Source organism: Mytilus trossulus, chromosome 12 (genome assembly GCF_036588685.1).
Source record: "Mytilus trossulus isolate FHL-02 chromosome 12, PNRI_Mtr1.1.1.hap1, whole genome shotgun sequence".
Taxonomy (NCBI): Eukaryota; Metazoa; Mollusca; class Bivalvia; order Mytilida; family Mytilidae; genus Mytilus; species Mytilus trossulus.
Window position 1 is genome coordinate 10,615,374 of NC_086384.1, and position 20,315 is coordinate 10,635,688.

General features: G+C 31.8%; 2 long non-coding RNA genes across 3 annotated transcripts; both read right to left on the reverse strand.

The window, feature by feature from the left end:
* Window positions 1-4,650: 4,650 nt before the first annotated feature.
* LOC134693885 (uncharacterized) lies at window positions 4,651-9,496 on the reverse strand. Of its 2 annotated transcripts, none has more exons than XR_010102507.1 (5): window positions 9,467-9,496; window positions 7,920-7,979; window positions 7,011-7,193; window positions 5,443-5,556; window positions 4,651-4,794 (listed from the first exon to the last, which is right to left on the reverse strand). It is a non-coding gene; the product is annotated as an uncharacterized LOC134693885 (long non-coding RNA). The 2 variants fall into 2 exon arrangements; XR_010102506.1 differs by having other exon boundaries at window positions 7,011-7,202.
* A 1,591-nt stretch (window positions 9,497-11,087) lies between these two features.
* LOC134691998 (uncharacterized) lies at window positions 11,088-15,273 on the reverse strand. Its single transcript, XR_010102199.1, has 4 exons — window positions 15,195-15,273; window positions 13,027-13,263; window positions 11,363-11,420; window positions 11,088-11,105 (listed from the first exon to the last, which is right to left on the reverse strand). It is a non-coding gene; the product is annotated as an uncharacterized LOC134691998 (long non-coding RNA).
* Between the last annotated feature and the right edge of the window lie 5,042 nt (window positions 15,274-20,315).

The window sequence follows — 20,315 nt, forward strand, 5'->3', positions numbered from 1 at the left end:
GGGTTGAAAATAAATGTGTTTAATTCCGATGCAAAGACCCTAAAAGTGAATCAATATTAAAATCAAAATATGCAATCTTTAATGACCTAACAAAAGTATCGTAACGATCTTTTAAATAAGATTTGGATTTTACATATTTTGGCCACGAGCATCACCGAAGAGACATGTATTGTCGAAATGCGCATCTGGTGCAGAAAAATTGGGACCGTCAATGTTATCACTTCCACTGGGTCGATGAATCTGCTGGTGAACTGCTAGTCCCCGAGGGTATCACCATCCCAGTAGCCAGTACTCCGGTACTGGCATGAAAAAACGGATTGTTTGTGTTATTAAATTTGCGGTTTCAAAATGTGACAAATTATTATAAATTAAGGAGTGTATCTCTCTAGTGCAAAGCTTTGTTTCCTTTCAAGGATTTGGCTATACGTTTTGGAACTTTTTGAATATAGTTTTTCATCTTTAATAAAAGCTTTGGATTTTACATATTTTGGCCACGAGCATCACTGAAGAGACATGTATTGTCGAAATGCGCATCTGGTGTAGAAAAATTGATTCAAAATTCAAGGGCAGATATAGTATCAAAGCATATCCAATTGACATAGTTCTTTTGTTTATTGCTCCTAAAAAATGACCTATTAGAGTTTTAACATATGTGTTAGCATTCTATCTTTTTAAATGCCCATTTAATTAGGTGTGTTAATTTTTCTTAATTATAATATGAGGTAAATTGGTATATAGGATAGAGAAATCAAAACTGCATCCAATGACTATTAACTTTTTCTAACAAAGGAAACTTATTACAATAAGACCTTTATAAAAACGGAAAGGGTATATGTGATTAAAAAAAATGTAAATTGTGAAATCATAAAAAAAAATATCGTAATGATTTACTAGTATTATTTGATATGCGTGAATATTGTGACATAAATATTTCACGTGATCCCTGTCCAACCAGTGTAATTAAGAAACATGTAAACTGGTAAAACATGTGTAAGATAAAAAAAAAAAAGGAATAATGAATAGACAATTTTCGCTTCAAAGAAATGCAGCTCCATTACTGTCCAGCTATTATCTCTTGAAAGGCATTCATGTGAAATTGTGCTGTACATAGTTTCTTACCGCTTTATGTCACTTGAAGTCCAACCTTGTGATACTCAAGATAAACTTAAGTTTAAAGATTATCATAAGTCATTGTTCACGATAATAAGGCAATATTTATGTGGTGCCGGCTTGACACGAATGATGAATCTAACACTGAAAGATGGATCTAATAACTATACTCAAATTAGGCTAGATCCAATTAGGAGTTCATTTTGTTACTTGGGTGTCATTTGCATTCGAAAAATGATTTTCATTCATATATTGACTTTATCCAAATATCCGACCTATTCCCATTTAGATTACAGACCACACGGTATTGAATATGAACTTTGTAAAAAAGAACATATGGCAGGCACTTCGAAAAAAACTGTATCCTCTAGGAAAGAGTTGGTTTTTGTTTTCGTTTAGAGATAATACCAAGTATAAACATAGCTGACAAAACAGTTGTTTTAGATCGCTTGGACGTTATAAAGTAAAGAAAACGCACAAGAATACCAGAGCAATCTAATTAAAATTAAATCCTATAATTACTCCCGTTCTGATATGTCGCACATCAAGGATCTAACCTTGATGCGCGACATATCAGAACAGGAACAATTAAACGAGGTAATTTTAATGAGATTGAAACCAGATATTAAAAAATTGTTCATCTTTGCTTCCGTCATTTATGATACATCAAAGGCACATTATCATGGGTGAAAATATCTTGAAAGGACTTTATATTGATACCAGGATTAAAATAATATGTTTACGTCTACAAAAGACTCACCAGTGACGCTCGAATAAAAGAAATTTTAAAAAGGCCAAATTAAGTACGAAGTTAGGGAGCATTGAGGACCACACATTCAAAAGAGTTTTGCCAAATACAGCTAACGTAATCTATTCCTGAGGTAGAAAAGCCTTAGTATTTCAAAAATTCAAAAAACTTTGCATTCTCGAATGAAACATAATTATGGAACTATAAATCTACAATAAAAAGAACCTTACACTAAAGGGCGCTGAGAGTTTTGCTGTATATCATTTATGAATGTGGAGCTTGTATGCAGACAGACCTATTCCAGCTAATGTTGAAAAGTATCCTATCATTGAAAGAATTAAAAACATGAACTAAATGTGTTATGTTTTATCTAAAAAGCAAACAACAGTTTAACCAGAAGACCTGTATATATATTTCCAAGATGTCATAAACTTTTATCAACAAACGAGAGTTTATCAACTACCAATGGAAGACGGATTTATATAAGTTTTTTCAAACTTGTTTCAGAGTCCCATATTTGAACTTCGTGTAACATTGAAATATTTTATTGTAGCAATTTTTCATCAATAAATACTGTTAAAACTACATTTTGTAACTACAACATGTTTTTTACATTCCTACAACATCTGTTACCATCAAGCCAAATACCCTAGCTTTCCACTAGAGCGTCAACTAGAACATGGGTTGGACCATTTGTTCTTACGACTTACTCGTGTTGAGGCTATCTATAGTCGACTACACAATATAGATTTATCTCGTTGTCAAAGGACTTGGTAACCTATAATTGCTTTACTACCGCTCCATTTAAACTCTTGTGGCGTTACTCTATTATCTCTTGTCTCATTTACAATCGCACCGTATCTCCTCATTTGTATACAGAAAACGACACATCACAGATCAAAGATTCACGGAGGAGTATGAAATTGATCATGAATAAATTAATTCCAACTCACGCCACCAACGTTACCATACGTTACCATAACGGAAAGTTTTAGCTTTTCGTCCTATTTAGGGGATAGATAATTATGCCTGGTCCTGGTTTTCCCACTCTTCACGCTCAAGAAAAGGATTATGTTGGGTTGTTTTTTTTTGGGGGGGGGGGGAACTACTACATGTAGATCAATTCAAAATTCCTCGCGGAAAAATTGGTATAAGACACTTTCCTTTTTTTCACGAGATACATGGGCAAAATGCAAAACGCACAATTCGAAGAGAAACTAACAACGCCATGATATAAATCGAAATCCTGAAAACGACGAAAAAACAAACAATTCCGAACACAACTACACAGAAACTTCAGAATGGTTATCAATAACCAAATTTACCGAAAATTGAAGTGCTCTCAGGTGCTCTGGCAGAGTAAACAGTTCTATGTTGTGATGTTACACGATAGTTTCAGATAAGGGAGATGATTTTAAAACGTTTAATCCCGCTGCAATTGTAAATATCTAAATAGCTACTTCCTGCAAAGCCCACATGCATTTAGGCAAAATAATTTCAAACTAGAAGTGCAGATTCTTGACTTTTTACACTCCGCATACGAGTTATTGTCACACACAGTGATTGTTTGTGCAGTGTTTGTTGTCATCGTTGAGCTGTTGCAGGTGGAGGTAGTGATAGTTTAAACATATTTATTTATAGTGGATTGGGAAACAAGGTTTGCAACAATGTGCAGCTTATATTAATCTCTTTCCACTTTGCGGGTGAGAGTGCTGCCTTGTAGCGGCATTAGCCTACTCTTTTTTGAAATCTACAAGAGTGTCGTGCAAGATATATACCTCTCTCTCTGAACACGGGTCAGCCATTTATCGTCCCCTTCCGACGGACTATCATCGTTTCCTCAAGACCATATTCGCAAATAGTGTCAAGGGAGAGCCGAAAATTGAGTTCCTGAAATTTTCATCCTGAACGGGAATCGAACCAGGAACCTTTGTGTTAGTAGTCAACTACTATGGAGGTAGTGATACATTTGTGTTTATAGGTTAGGTAACCTTTTTGTAAACATATGAAATATCCAAGGACTAATCTTATAGTTTATACTTTTAATGAAATTTCATAGTTAAGGAAATTAATACAGATCAGCCTTTCTTAATAGGAAATTGATTTAGCTTAACATATAATATTGACATTTGTTTATAGTTTATTTAACAGTCATTTATGAAATTCAATTGATATTTTAGTTTGGCTTTCTATGTTGTAATGTTACACTATCGTTTAGAAGGTACTTAATAAAACGTTTAAACCCACTACATCTGTTTGCACCTGTACTTATATAATGCATCTTTCAAAATGAGGAGCGATAGATACCAGAGGAACAGTCAAACTCATAAATCAATAATTCAAGCGTCTGATGTTCAGTAGATGTCGTTTGTTTATGTGGTATATAAGCGTTTCTCGTTTTTTATATAGATTAGACTGTTGGTTTTTCCGTTTGTATGGTTTTACACTAATATTGTTTTATGCCCTGTATAGCTTGCTATTCGGTGTGAGAAAATGCTTTGTGTTGAAGAACGTACCTTGACCTATAATGGTCTACTTTTATTAATTGTGACTGGGATGGAGAGTTGTCTCATTAGCACTCATACCACATCTTCCTATATCTATATGATGTGCTTTTCGTATAAACGAGAATGTTTTGCATTTTGTTAAAGAGAAACAAATAGGCAATTTGCAATTATAATAATTATTGCAGTATACCTTTATCTTTTACTTTTGACAATATTAATCAAGAAACATGCACCTATTTATTTTTTTATTAATTTAGACCGAAACAATGATTTTTTTCACTGTTCACTGCCTTCATTCAGCATACTATATGTCTGTAACCAGTATTGGTCATCGTTTCCCTTTTACGTGTAACCATCCTGTTGTTGTAGGTGATTTAGTTGTTGTCACTGTTTTTGGTGAAGTCACTTGCAATTTTATATTATTATAACCTGTGAAAACATATGGAAAATATAATGGTAGTCAATGGAAGAGATTACTTGTAATAAAGATTTTATTTACAAAATATAAAATAAAAACTTTTCTTTTCTTTTTTTGTTGTTGTAAAGTCAATATTGTAACAGGTGCTTTTTTCAATTTTGGTTTGATATGCTATTACATTATTTGATATTGTAAACTGCAAGGCCAGTTGGAATAGTTCTCCTTTTTTAAATTTTGTTAAACTGAACTCGTACAATCTTTCACATACTAGTATTGTACTTTTAAAGATTTATCCGTGATATTCAGAACTTAAGATTTTGTATATTTTTTATCAACAAATTTTTCACACGAACAGTAGCTTACAGATGTTGAATGCTGCATTTTTATTTATTAGCAAACTTTGCCAGCTATGTTAATAACACAGAAACTGTCACAATTGCCACATTTAAGCTGCTTATATTTAACAGTAACTTGTCAGCAGGATTTCATTGAGTTACGGAGACCTTAATCCGATTTCGACTAAGTGGTTGTGGGCATTGCCGTCTTAAATAAAAATGGGAAGAAAAAACAAAACTGTCGTCGAATGTCGGTGCAAACCAAATTCTATTAGGAAGTGGTTATATTCAAATTTCAAAACAATAAGATAATATTTAACAAACCACAAAGACCACAGGTTTCAGGGCAGTATTGTCTATATTTTGACGAGCAAGCTGATTGGTCCTGACATTGTACAAATCTGTTGTCAACACAAGGCTTCCTGGTCGTTACTGGAACTATAACATGAAACATAGAATTTTAATAATCTATTTTTTTCTTCTATCTTCACATTTTTTTTTAGCCTTGGAGTAGTTTAGAGCCTTTTTTTAAGAAATAATTCGTTATATTAATTTAGACCATAGTAAGTATTTCATTGAATACATTTTGTTCAATTTCTAAATGCAGTTCAAGTAGGTCTAAATAATCAAATTAAAAGGAGTAGGTCCAGTAAGACCCCTTTTTGGCCCCAAAATATAGCAGTTTTACAGAATTGTTAAAATGTAAACTTTTAGTTATTCATTGGACAGTAGAATGCTTCTGCGACATAAATTTAGGCTGATTTTGACAATACAATGCACATATATCGGGTACAAGCACCCTTAAGTCATGCTAGCTAAATTACTGAAATCTTCACAATTATAGCATTTTAGTTAAATTCTAGACGGTTTTCGTGTAAAACGAAAGTGGCCGCATTCGAGTTCATCCTTAATATTGAAATGTAAGTTGTATTTTATGATAATGCATAACATATATAAAGGTTGAAGATGAACACGGATGCGGCCACTTTCTTTTTTAGACACAAAAAAAACACCTGAAAAATGACATTTTTCGGCATATTTGGTAGATTTTTCATATTTAAGCTTGAATCCGTGCGTGTTTATGACTAAATCAGTTCAAATCTTTCACATAAACTAATTGATTCAAATAAAATAGACACTAATTTAAAAGTGTTTAAAAAGTGGTCAGATGAACATGAAATTTGAGGCCAAAATAGGTCCTTACTCCTTTAAGAAGAATCCGAAATACCTTTCAAAAATGTTTCGGTAATTCCTTGAATTTGGATCCTAAACTTAATTACTGTTGATAGAATTTTTCAATAATTGCTTACGCCTATTGTTAACAACTACATTGAAAGGTAATTAAAATGTAAGTTTAAGTAGACAATTGATGGATGGATTCTGGTTTAACGTTCAATGGTAATTTTCAAAAGACTAATGCATTTTCAGGTCTATAACATGTTTGTGTTATATGAGATCCAGCCCTATGCATACAGATGTAATACTAATACATGTATGTACTAGATGTGTGTGCTGATCACGATTTTAAACCTGCTAGTTCACAAGTTTAAAGGAACACATGCCACCCTAACAAAATAGCAAATCTGTGCTGTTTGATGTTTGCTTCCATATGCTGCATGCTTAGCGAAAATGTCTATTTCCAACTCTTAGATTTGACCCGACTTTTAATTGAAACCAGAATCTCCAGCGCTCGACACTGAACAGTATATACACATGCAAAAACTGTTGGTACATGGTTCCTAAAAAATCAGACAGAAAGAATAAGTTCATGATATTATTTTGAAAATTCATTCATTTATATGAAATGATGCAAACAGAAACTACAAGTAATTGTATACTAGTATAAAGTAAAATTAAATGATTGGACATGTAATGACATCCCTATAACGTACCACAGTCTCCACAACTTAATGAACAGCTGTCTCTAAAAGGTGACTGACATATGTCCTTGTCGTGACAGTTCACTAACGGTTCATCTACACATGGTTTTGCTGTTGTTGCAGGCTGCTCAGTTGTGGTAGTAATAGCTCGTCTGGTTGTTGTTATCGTTGTTTGTAGCTTCGGAGTCGATTGATCTGTAATCGCTCGAAAAGATAAACACATGCATTGCTTTATTTTTACAGAACAACCATTACTCCAATTCAAAATTGTTTTACCAAGAGGTATTTTATATGAAAGAAGGGCGTAAGAAGTAAAATAACAAAAATACGGAATTCCAACGGAAATTCAAAACGGAAAGCCCGTCTAAAATGGAAAAAGCTGTCATATTAATGACTAAGAACAAACATTTCCTTGCGGAGAAAGCATTGAACTTAACTTGGTTTTAAATCACTTGTATGACAGTCGAATTGAATTCCATTATATTGACAACAATATTGATAAAAGATGAAAACGTTACAAATTATGGGACAGTAGTGAACATTTTAATATAATAGTTATCACTAAAAAAACATAGCTGTTTCAACAACTATTGTTATTTTTTCATTATATTTGAAAGAAAAGGGGGTGCTAATGTTAGAGAAAATCATTTCCCGTCAAATTTCAATTGATTATTTCTTATTAATTAGAGAAACAAGTACACGGACCTATCATATTTTTTCTTCTTTTTAAGTTTCGTTATCTATATACAATCAATGTAAAACAGTCTTTTTAAAATCTTGTCATTTTGAAACAGTTGCGCGCTACGAATGAATTGAACACATATTAAAGTGTTCATGCAATTTTAATTATTACAGATTATAAAATCCGTATTCAACAATGACGTTTATATTCAATGTGCTGACCTTGCATAGTTTACTTACGAGCTGTATGTCCTTTATGATCTGGCTTAACAATGGAATCTATAATTTTGGCGCCTAATTCTGAATATCAAATGAAATCATAACATTAAGCGACTATGACATACAAATTGCATGTAAATGTATCTTCCGATGCTTTAGTACAGTATAATGTTGAACTGGCTACCCATCCGGAGCACTCTTTTGCGATAAAATAGATTTTTGCGTTGGTTTTTTTTATAATTCGTTTATAGCTTTCGTGATCTAAAAGTTCATGTGAGCATTTGCTATTACTTGTCGTCGGTGTTTTCTGCTGTAAACTATCATCAAATATCTTCTCCGCTGAAATATCTTGGCCAAAAGTTACCAAACATAACCTAAACATGGAGATTTCTTACGGTATTTTGTTTCAAAATTTATTAGTCATTAGAATTTTTGTTTATATCAACTGCAAAGTTTCAAGAAAAGTCCACTTTGTAATTATTGCCACTGAAATGTCAAGTTTTGTATGAAATCCATTTTTGCAGAACTCGTATCCATTTTTATTTAGGGGCTAGATGATAAACTGTCTCCGGGTACGTTTTTTTTTTTCGATGTACATGTAATGAGAATCCATGGTTGAGCTGTTTTCTGTTCTTTGGTCGGGTTGTTGTCTCCTTGACACATTAACCATTTCTATTCCCAATTTAACTTTTACTGGTGTTTAGATATTTCTTTAAACTGTTCTTGGTAGAAATTGCAATTAGGTGAACATTATAATGTTGTGAGGACAAACAGATGGGTCTTTCTATGTTGTAATGTTATTTTACAGTTAAAGATTTTTTAAAGTCATTTATGGGACAGATTCCATTTCTAAGTAGCAACATTCCAGCAGCACCTGCATACGGGGTATATATCTCCCAATTGATACGATATTCCCGTGCTTGCATTTCCTATCATGATTTTCTTGATAGAGGGTTGTTGCTCACAAGGAAGCTATTAAACCAAGAGTTCCAAATGGTGAAGTTGAAATCATCCCTTCGTAAATTTTACGGACGCCATCACGAGTTGGTTGACCGTTATGGAATAACCGTTTCACAAATGATATCGGATATGTTCCTTACGTCGTAACTGCAATCCCTTCCCTTTCATGAATGTGACCTACCGAATTAGACTATTTACCGTATTTGTAATCACATAAGCAAGACGACGGGTGCCACATGTGGAGCAGGATCTGCTTACCCTTCCGGAGCACCTGAGATTATCCCTAGTTTTTGGTGGGGTTCGTGTTGTTTATTCTCTATGTTGTGTCATGTGTACTATTGTTTTTCTGGTTGTCTTTTTCATTTTTAGCCATGGCGTTGTCAGTTTGTTTAAGATTTATGAGTTTGACTGTCCCTTTGGTTTCGTCCCTCTTTTATACCTTGCTGTTCGGTGTTATCCAATGCTCCGTTTTGAAGGCCATACTTTGACCTATAGTGGTTTACTTTTTATATATATAAGTTATGACTTGAATAGAGAGTTGTCTTTTTGACAACACATACCACATATTTTATCTAGTTTAAACGAAATATTTAGCATACTTAACTTACGTATTCCAAGTAAAGATGGGATAAGAAGCACTGTAAATATAATGCTTATTTATTTTTCAATTATTAATTTAAAATCTTTATGCGCCAATACAATACCAGATAATTTTTTTCAAGATAAATTATGATTTTGTCTTTTTGATTTGTGAAATCGTACATTTTTTTTTTTTTTGATAGTACAAATTACAAATAATGTGTTTGAAATTTGACTTGATGTACTGAAGAAAGTTTTTTTCAAATATAATTTTTTAAGGAGAGAAGCAGGATTCAGTTTTTTCTGCGTGTTAATTTTATCATTGCTATATTCATCGTTTAGTCATTATTTATGGTTTTGTAAAAATAAATAAAGTACAGAAAGAACCTCATTTAAGACAAATATAATCATAGACACATTAAATTTTTGAAATTCTTCATAATAATTAAACAGTAAAAAATTAGCACAAATTACAGTTTATTTGAATATCATTACTTTATTGTTCAAGTTATCATACTTACAACCAAACGTCCGTTTAGTTTCTGTGGGTAAATAATAATAATAATTATATCGTCGTTTATAAAAAAAGAATTATAAAATAATTTTTAAATTTTTAACCAGCACTTAAATAAACCTTCATCAATTTCGATTATTCGGAACAAAAATATTTGTCTTATCTTTTAATGTTATCCAATGGCCGCTGCTTTCTATAAGTGGTAACTGTTGAAACGATTAATCGTCTATTGTATGGAAAAGTATTTGCCCCTACTTGATAGCTTTCCAATTATACGTTTCGGTTTATGAATTCAATCCAATTCAATATTTTATTTAAGTCTCATCTCTCAATAATATATAATACAACATTACATTAAATGTAAAAATATATAAATATAAAAAGAGAGCCATCAGAGTCGGATTTAGGGGGGGGAGGGGGCAGGGAGCTCTAGCCCCCCTTTTTTGTAAAAAAAAATGGTTGCTTATATAGAGAATCATTGAAGCGTAACTGGAGCGGGACCCCTCTTAGGTCAGTCAGTGGGCCCCCACTTATGAAAAATTCTGGATCCGGCACTGGCCATTCTGTACAGAACTACATGCATGTTCAGTTTAATCAGTAATAAAATAGACGTTTAAGTATAATGTATTAATCGCATCAAAGTGGAAAGTCTATTAACAGAGTAGAATCAATTTAAGATATCATTAGGTCTTAAAATGAATTAACCGCTGAATGAAATAAAATATGCAAAATGAAAAAGATCTTCAAGTGCTTCAAATTATTTTGTAAAAATTTGTAAAAATTCCACCAAGTTATTATTAGATCTAAACACTTAAGAAAATATTTGTTCCCCCACCTTTGACCCGGCTTTGTACTTTATCTAGAACAGCTTTTTAAATTTCCAATTACCTTCAACCCCGTTCTTTATTTGGTCTACCGTTAACTTTGATTCGATGGTTCGAGGGCCACTAGGAATTAAAAAGCAAGCTAATCGCTCATTTGTTGTTTAAAATTATATAGTCTCGTATCTTTTAATTGAAATTTTTACAGTGCATTTCTACTATACAAAATATGACCCATATAAAGGCTTGGCATTTAAACATTTAGTATGTCATTGACCTAATACGATTATGTTTACGTGGTAAAGATATACTTACCAGATCTCAACAAATTATCTAAAATTAAAATAGTTTACAATGCATCATAAGGAAAATTAACGACTGCATGAACAAGAAAATAAAGCCATGTTTACAAAACAATGATACAGGAAATTCAATTTAATATATAAGTTGTGTTTTTTACCTTATTGGGACAGTAAGTCGGCAGAATCTGAATACGTGTTGCTTCACTCAAACTCCATCTTGTTTTTATTCGAATTGGAATTTGTAATTTAATTTCCAAGTTCTTAAAAAAACTTTAGTTTAATACGTACCGCAGCAGTTATTGGAACAATCTCCATTTTTTAGTCTTACGTATTTCGTACTTTCTCCCTAAGAGTGATAAAAAATGGAAATTACTAACACCCAAATGAATGATCCATCCTCTCACAAAATAGCTGCGGAGGACGTTTTAGCGATTTGATAGGACATTTAAGCGAAACAAATGGGACGTTTCAGCGCCAAAGTAGAACCCATTTTAGCGCCTAATTTTTAACCCATTTTAGCGAAAATTTAAATCGTCAATGTCCATTTTAGCGAAATATTTTTATCCCATTTATAATATATAATAGATAAAAAAAAAAACAGACCCCAAAAAAGCACTATATTAAACAAATGATGTCCATTAAAATACAGCACTAAATGACTAAAGATTAAATCCAGTAATGTTAAAATTCCTTTCTAGCCGGGAATTTATATTCCAAAGAACGAGTTCTGGATATACTCCCTGTGCAATACTGTTGTATAGCATTTGGAACTTCTGCCAGATGAACTTTTCTTTCTTTTTATCATGTCTAGATTGCATTGTGGTGCACATTCGGATATACTTCGTATTTTTATACTTGTTGTTGTTTGCAATTTGATAATAAAGTGTAAAGTAAAACGCCACTAGCTGAGTAACAATTATTATTTGCTCATTATAATGAGCATGGAACGACTCTGCCTAATAATTTATTCACTGTGAATTACACGGAACTTCTGTCCAAAGCTTAGTTAGTAAAGATAAGTTTTCGCTAAAATGTGCTTTCGAAAATACAGATAAACGGATTAACCCGGCGCTAAAATGTCCCCTAGTACGTTCCTAGTAGTCCAAAATTTTTCGCTAAAATGTCTTGCGCCCCAAAATAGTCCCATTAAAACGGTAAACAGTATACAACAAACTTTATTCCATTATTAATATTAATTGTCTCGGTTTTTAAATGATAAAATTAAGTATATATGGTAACGTTAATCCGACCTTATTTTCTGACCTCAATGTATAAAAATATAAATTCATGAAAATTATATAGAATAAAGTAATATAAATTAATACTAAGTATGCAAGTGATTTTTTAAACTATTTTTTCCCCTAGGGCACAACAGATCTGAAATAATGTTTCAAAATGTTTTTATTTGGTCGGGTTGTTGTCTCTTTGACACATTCCCCATTTCCATTCTCAATTTTATTGTGGTTGATCAAATTATTCATGAACTCTTCTTTATACTGAAGCTGGTATATATGCTTCATTTGTTAGACAATATGAATATCAACTTGAGTTTACGTGTAAATAACTTCTGTGCAAATAGTGGTATTTTGCATTAAAGTATAAGTATAATGAAATAAAATACAGCTATTTACATAATTTATGGCAAATTGATAAAAATAAAGAGACGATTAGGAAACTACCTTTGGATATAGGGTGTGGTGGGGTAGAGTGGGGGCTCGGACGGAAATTTGAAAAAGCATAAGAGGAGTTTTGAGTAAAATAGAAAGCAGGACGGGGAATTTTACACACAAAAAAAGACAGGATTAAAGTTCATGTAACAAAAACGGTAGGACCGAAGAGAGTGAGAAAATAAAATGGCAGGACAGAAATTACAATTAAGAAGAAATGCAGGACAACATTTGCATCCTTCACGCCCCTCTCCCTATCAAATAATAGCTGCCGTACGGATATACCTCTCCTTTAGTTTCGATGATTTCAATCCACTTATCACCATCTATATCATTTGATGTCCCGGTAACTTTGACGGAATCTTTTAAAGTTGTACATCCATGTTTGGCTTTTTGTATGTCGATATATTCCACACACTCTAGTCGGCTATCAGGGAAGAAGAAGCAGTCCTGTGTAATGCTTGAAGCTATGTGTATTAATATCGCCAAAACAGTCGCACTATACAACATGGTTTCAAAATTCTATATAGCAAGAGAGAAAAATAAAGTATAAACATTAATGGATTTGTTCGATGTGCCGAACTGCCATCTTTTTTTGGTCGTTATAAATTGTAACCAACTGAGACTTCTTTCATGCTTTTTCTTGCGATAAGTATAAAGAGAGGTTGTCACTTGTGTATAGTTTCCATCTCATGTCTTCGTTTATCTCTGTTTTATTATTTCATTCCGTCTACACATTTTATAAAAGCACCCGTTTGCATCTATTGTTTAAATAGTTCTCAACATGAATATGCATGGAATGTTGTCGCTGATTGATGATCTTGGTGGAAAAGGGAATGGGACTGTTTTCTATATTTAGCCTTTAATTCACTATTCGTTTGATTGTAATATCTCATTCATAATAATTTAAGTATACGTTTACTTAGTGACATATCTCCATTTATTCCGATAGGGAGTGTACATGGATGCCACTGTACCCTCGCAGCTTTCGAGGGTTTTTTCGGATATCGAAGGCATTTACCAGAACATACATACATTCTTCCTTATTCCTTAAATTTTATGGTCCAGTTTTCTCTTTTCTCTATATATTTTGCTCATTATTGATTTCTCTACTCTGTAAACCCTCATATATGTTCGAAATTTAATGCTTGTTTAATAGAGACACTCGAGGGCGTAAACCCGAATAGGTGTTACCCATTTACATCAAGATATTATTGTCCAAGTAGAATGATAGTTTTCAATAATTTAGGAAGATGGTCTTTCAGTGATTCAACCATATGTTTTTGAAAAGCAAGATCAATACTCGGCATTCAATTTTATTTGATTACACCACAATTTGCACAGAAGTTATATACACGTAAACTGCCTTTTTTTAAAGTTTATATATGAAAATAAAAAAAAATCCCCCCTAATATTTTACAGTGTTGTACTACTTTTGGGACAAATCATATCTTAATGACAGAAAACTTCATCGGCTCTAACTCGAAATATGGACAACCATAGGGGTCTTGAATTCTTTTGACAGCTTCCGAAATGCTAGTTTTTAACCTTTTTTCAGCTGGACCAAATCACTACTTTACTTTAAAATGCATGCTCAACTTTTTTTACAGTGTCATTTCACCCCTACTTGCTATTTCAGACATAAAACATTAAGAAATAAATTTGGAAGGGGTATGAAAAAAAATTGGCAAGTAACCCACTGTCCTTACTAAGGACTATAACGGTGTCCTAGGACCAGATACAATGTATCGTGGTATACATTTTTAAACAAATAGATGAATTAATAATTTTGATGTGTCCAGAGCGCCTTTCTTAAATTGTTTTTTTCTGGTTCGATCGCTTAAACATAAATAAACTTAGAGCCAAGTACAAGAACACTTTTTTTTTTAAAATAAATCTATAGAAAAACAAGTCAGTAGTTAGAGATGGCCAGAAACCTTTTGGTCTCAAACTATTAGGAGTTGCGTTTTTGAAGTCTACATGTATATGTAAATTCCAGCGGTGCACTTGGAAACTTCAGTGTGATATTCAAATTTCATAATTAGCGCTTTTTTCAGCTTTAGACTTTTAAAACATAACCCCTTATATCAAGTTATATGTATCAGACCAACAAGGTTGTACGAATGGTCAGGAATCCCCTTCTAACTTCCACTAAGCAATAGATAATAGAACGACAACATATAGTCTATCATGTCACGACATTAGCTATATCATTAAACAAATGCTGAGGATCAAAGTTGCTCTCAGTCATTTTTATTATTATGTTTATCATGTGGAACTTTATTTTATCAATTTGATTACAGCCACCCAAAATATAATCACAAGTGAAGCGACCCCCGAAACAGACACAAAAAAAGATTTTTAAAAATTACTTGGTTTACAGTAAATACATTACAATCCCGAAAAAAACATTAAATGCTAGTTGTACGAATTGTTTGTACATAATTACTTACCGCATTGATTTATGTCCTAATTTCAAACATGGAATCTAAGACGAACTTGACTTTTATCTTTTGGCCTTTTCAACTTACATTACTGTTGTATCATTGATAACGAGATCTTAAATATTTAGTGTACAAATGTACACACATATATGATTTACGATTTTGTGGGAATCATGTGTTGCTGGTTTGTTTTTTGTTATGTTGTTTTGTTTGTTATGAAGGTGTTTTCTGTCCGATTTCTAAATCACAGCATTTAACAAGTTTTTTTTTCCAGTCTAAACTAGCTTTGACCTGTAATGGTTTACTTTAACAAAGTGTAACTTGGATGGGTAGTTGTCTCATTGGTACTCATACCACATCTTCTTATATGTATTATCAACTTACTCATTGTCATTATATCTTTAAGATACTTTAATCCTTAATTTATGGAAATACACACACCAATGGACCCAAAACGAAAGAGAAGTGACGGAACAACCACACCTACCTCCGCGGATAGAATGAGCAAACGTTCCAATACTGAACCGAAAAAAGCTTAACTCAAAATATGTCAAATCAAACTGTATATGTTAATAAGAAATCAAAAACCTAAAATTGAAAAAAAAATGCATGCCTGAGTTTTTTAAATTTGTAAATATATCCACTACTTTCAAACATCATATTTGTATATTGTTTCTATTGATTGTGGACTGTAGTTTTTATTTCATCTATTATATGTATAAAAATAACTGTTTCAGGAAAGGTGAGCAGTATAAAGTCAAATTATTGAATATTTATGATAGGTTGTTATGTTTAACCAAATACGGTAATGCAAACGCATTATATGTGATATGTAGTGTATATAGTGTACATGTATGTGTTCAAATTTACGTAAAGGTAAATACTTTTCATGAAGTCAAAAGTCTATTGTTTAGAAACAAAATTAAAGATCATCACGTGTCATTAAACGTTACATCAGAAGTAAACAAATTTACCTTTTCAAACTTCTACAATGAGTATAAAAATAGCATCAATAAACGTAAATGGCTTAAGAAATGTTAAAAAACGTACATTAGTTTTCAATTGGATTGTTTTACAAAACATAGATCTTGTCTGTTTACAAGAAACACATTGTACACAGGACCAAACTTGGCTTTGGAGCAAAGAATGGAAAGAATTTGGGGGTGGTGAAAGTTTTTGGAATTGTGGTACAAACGAATCGAGAGGTGTGGGAATTTTATTAAAAAAAGATTTTACGCTTAGCTTTGATGTCCCAATGATAGATGATAAAGGTAGAATGCAAATTGGTGAATTTAAAACTAACACTGCGGTTTACCATATTTTTAATTTGTACACCCCAAATAAGGGTTCTGAAAGGAAACATTTTTTTGAAAACTTGAAAAACTTTAAAAATGACTTGTATTCAGATGATAGCACAGACCATTATAATATCTTTTTAGGAGATTTTAACTGTGCGTTAGATAGAAAGTTAGATAGGTCCCCTTCACACCAAAATGATGATACAGGCTTAAACGAGTTGAAAAATCTTCTATTGAATTTTGATTTATATGATATATGGCGATCTAAATTTCCAACAAATAGACGGTATAGTTTTCAAAGAGGCAATTCAAAATCACGAATAGATTATATTTTTTGTACGAAATCCCTTAGCTGTAAAGTTTTAAACACACGTATAATCACATTTCCTTTTAGTGATCATGACATAGTTACTTCAAAAATAAAATTAGATGACATTGAAAGAGGACCGGGATTGTGGATCATGAATCTAAATACAATTAAGACTGATGAATTTTCAAATGCATTTAAAACGTTTTGGGAAAATTGGGTTAAAAACAAGAATCGATTCAATAGCATTCAAGAGTGGTGGGATGTTACAAAATCAAAAATTAAAATTTTGACCATGGAAATTAGTCAAAAACTAAACCGTTTATCAAAACAAAATAATGTCATTGATTTAGAAAAACAGCTTGAAAAATTAAAACTTCAATTAAACGAATCAAATAAATCATGTGACAAAATTTCAGAATTAGAAAATAAAATTAAGGAATACTATACTAAAAAAGCAGTCTCTGCAAAAATTAGATCAAGAACTAAATGGGCCGAAGACGGGGAAAAGTCGACAAAATACTTTTTTAATTTAGAAAAGAAAAATGGGCAGAACAAACTATGGCAACGTGTAAAAACAGAAAACGGTGAGTTTAAATGTGACATTGATTCAATCTTAAATGAACAAGTAAAATTTTATACTAAACTTTTTGCCACGGAAGGGTGGGACAAAACAGCGGGCGAACAACTTTGTCAATTTATCGTAGACAAGGTAAGTAAGGAAGATCAAGAGATGTTAGATAGAGATATAAATATCTCTGAAGTAGAAAAGGTACTAAAATTACTTAAACAAAACAAATCACCTGGCGAAGATGGTATAATATCAGAATTTTATGTTTTATACTGGGATATAATAAAAGACGATTTCTTTAGTTTATTACAAGAAATTTTTAATGATACTATATTGAGTAACTCTCAACATAAGGGGGTCTTAACCTTATTACATAAAGGAGGGGAAAGGGAAAATATAAAAAATTGGAGACCACTAACTTTACTAAATTGTGATTACAAAATAATTGCAAAGATTCTATCTGAAAGACTTAAAATAGTATTGCCTAAAATTATTCATACCGATCAGAAGGGGTTTGTTAAAGGTAGAAATATAAGCGAGGCTAACCGAATGATTCAGGACATTATAGAATATATTGACAACGAAGATGAAGAAGGAATTATATTATTTTTGGATCAACAAAAAGCTTTTGATAGGGTTGAATGGGAATGGATAGATTTTGTATTGGAGAAATTTGAATTTGGCGGGAAATTTAGAGCATGGATAAAGATGCTATTATATAATGCTACTACGTGTATCAAAACTAATGGGTTTGTATCAAGATACTTTTCTATTACTCGCTCCGCTAGGCAAGGGTGTCCAATAGCGCCTCTGTTGTATATCATACAAGCTGAACCCATGGCATGTGCAATAAGGGGTGACATTAAAATAGAAGGATTAAAATTACCAGGAGGGGGAGGGAACTTTATAGAAACTAAATTATGTATGTTTGCAGATGACACCCAGGTATTTAATAAAAATGAAAAATCTGTAGAAAATACTTTTAAAGTTTTGTCCTTATACGAAAAAGCTTCGGGTTCTAAAATAAACTATGACAAAACAAAAGGCTTACTATTAGGGGCTTCTAAAAGAAAACGATTTAAATTTGATAAAATCAAATGGATCACAGGCAATGTTAAAACTTTAGGGGTGTGCCATGGTTATGAAATAGATGACAATGATATTTGGAGAAAAATAATAGAAAAGGTTAAAAACTGTGTACATGTATGGAAAAGTAGGAAGCTTACATTTAAAGGTAAAACACTTATAGTAAAAAATATGATACTTTCTCTTTGTTCTTACGAGATCGAAATACGAGGAATTCCGGATAAATATACTAAAGAGCTAAATAATATAATTTGGAACTTTATATGGGACGGTAAAGTGAACCAGGTAGATAGAAATGTCTGTTGTTTGGACGAAATAAAAGGGGGGATGGGAATGGTAAGTATAGATACGTTTATAAAAAGCAAACAAACAAAACTAGTATATCGTTTAATTCATGAGCCATTGGAAAGCTGGAATGCGATCGGTAAGTATTGGCTTCGGAAATTTGACGTAAAATATAATGACACTTTTTTTGTATGTAAATGTTCAAGTTTAAACGGTTTAGATATGAACCAACTACCACAAATTTATCAGAAAATTATAAATACGTGGTCAGGATTTATTCAAAATGTTGAAATACCTCCCTATAAAAGTGCTATTTTAAATACGAGGTTATTTGGAAACTCTTCTATTCGTTTCAAAAATAAATCATTGTTCTACTCTTCTTTTTTAAAAAGCGGTTTCACAACTATCCAGGACATTTGGAATTTAGAAACTACAGATTTCATCAGCTGCAATGAAATTTATAAGAAGTTGATTGATCAAAGAAATTGTATTTCCGAATTTTCAAAAATTAAACAGGCAATTCCTAAAGATTTCGTGCAAATTTTGAAATCTTGCGGAAACCAGAATTTGCATCATGAAAGTAAATTAAAGATTTCAAATGACCTTGAGATCATTAATTTAAACAACAAAAAAATCAAACCATCAAAGTTAAAACTCAATTATATTCGTACGGTTTTAAATAAAGATGTATCTCCAAAATGTCAAATTAAGTGGGAGGAAATATATGGAACAAATTTACCTTGGGAAAATATGTGGTCGGGACTAAATTTTTTGAAAATTGAAAATAAAGTAAAAGAATTCCAATGGAAATCCTTGCACAATATTTTATATACTGAAGAAAGGTTAAAAAAAATGAAGATATCAAATGGAAAATGCCACATTTGTCAAAATGACAATAATATAGAAACCCTGCAACACTTATTTTTCAGTTGTAGTACATCACAGTTAATTTTAAAAAACCTCCAAGAAATACTTATTAAGTCAAAAATAGGAATAAGTAATCCTTTTGGTGAAAAGGAGGTTCTATTGGGTATAAACACGAAACAACTAAAATATGATAATTTTTTAAACATAATAATCATATATTATAAATGGACACTATGGAAAATTAGGAATTCAATAAAATTTAATAAAACGCCTAAAACACCACAAGATATTTATAAAATCTGGAAACAAAACTTGAAATATAATCTAAAATTTGTTCTTCTTTTGAAAGGCGTTGATATCATTGATAAGACAAAATTGGAATCTGTAATAATGAGAATTTAGACATTTTTTATACAGCTTGAGTCAAAGTACATTTTTTATGGTTTATAGTATTAGAATAATAATTGTATCAAAAACAAATGATAAAAAAAAAGTATTAGCCTATCATGGTTATTGTAGTAAATGCACATCTTTTATGTGGGTATCTTATAATTATTTACTTACTATTTTGAAATTAAAGTGTAGAACTGTTAGATGCTTCTAACATTATATGGATATTATATTTTTTACACTAAATGTATTCCAAGGTTAAAAGTGGATAACTTTTTTTTATTGCCTTCTATTTCCCCTGGATAGATGGTTTCTTTTTGTAAACA